The 1155-nt window shown below is 47.2% G+C and overlaps 1 pseudogene; it reads right to left on the bottom strand.

Moving 5' to 3' along the window:
* Window positions 1-570: 570 nt before the first annotated feature.
* LOC124965908 (uncharacterized) lies at window positions 571-670 on the bottom strand (annotated as a pseudogene).
* Between the last annotated feature and the right edge of the window lie 485 nt (window positions 671-1155).

Genomic DNA, 1155 nt, shown 5'->3' with positions numbered 1-1155 from the left:
CCCTGAGGAGAGGGAGGGCAGTGCTGGGGACCCGTGCTCGCCCTCAGCAGGCGCTGAGGCTTCTGGTCAGCACGTCTCAGCGTTTCCTAACCTGGAAACGGAAGCCGAATTTTTTCCCATTTGAGTTGCAAATTGTGGTTGATACCTTTGGCCGGTGGTCATAAGTAGGGGTGGGCTGCTCAGACCAAATGGAACATTTCCTTCTGATGCAATCAAGATGCCCCGTGTAAACATCCTAAGTTTGGAGTGAGATCCAAATTTTACTGGAAAACTTGGTGGTCTTTTCCTTCTTCTTCTGTTGGAAAGAATGCATGCAGCATGCCAGCCTTGTGCCGAGTGCAGTGGCCAGCCTTGGGCAGAGCAGAGGGTCAGCACCACAGAGCTCTGAGGCCGTGCATTTCCCTCAGAGGCCAGTGAGCAGGTGAAACCTTAGCGCTTCTGTGGATGTGCACGCATCTTCATGAACCAAAGCTTTTCAGCCACCGTTACTGAGAATTAATAGGAACTCCACAACAAACAAATTGAGAAGGGATTGGAGAAGTAAATACTGAAAAAAAATTTTATTTTCTAAAAAATATGGAACACTTCTCAAATTTGTTGTCATTCTTGTCCTGGGGCCTTATTAACCTTAGTATCGTTCCAATTTTAGTGTAGTGCTGCTGAAACTGGAGAGATAGAACTTAAAGAGCCTCATGGACCCTGTCTGCTGACTCAGTGAGGAAGTTCATCCTGCAGTCAGCTCTGTGACCTCCAATCCTTGAGGGGACAACTCCACCAGCATTCACCAGGCTCCCTGTACGTGCGTCACCACCCGGAGAGCAGAAGGGTGGAGGCCTGGGTACTCTGGTCTAAGGTGCTATTTCAGAATTTCTATACCAATGCCCTCGTTAAGAGCTCGTTGGAATGATGAGCAGAAATCAGGAACTTAAAATTCCACTGAACCACTGAAGACAAGAACTGTATCTGAACATTGGAAGTATGTATATGCTTTTCCTCCCTGTGCAATGCTGCAAATTTTCTGCTTTCTGTAGGTCATGAGCCTAGAAAGATCTCTCCCTGCTTCAGCTCGTGTTGCTCAGATATTTGCTTTTATTTTGTGAGCATATTTCAGACAAGCCAGTCTTTTCTGCTTACCGTGGACTCTGAGGCGATGGA

The sequence above is a fragment of the Sciurus carolinensis genome, chromosome 15 (assembly GCF_902686445.1).
Source record: "Sciurus carolinensis chromosome 15, mSciCar1.2, whole genome shotgun sequence".
NCBI lineage: Eukaryota > Metazoa > Chordata > Mammalia > Rodentia > Sciuridae > Sciurus > Sciurus carolinensis.
The sequence above is the reverse complement of the archived record's forward strand: the minus strand, read 5'-3'. Positions and strand labels throughout refer to the sequence as shown.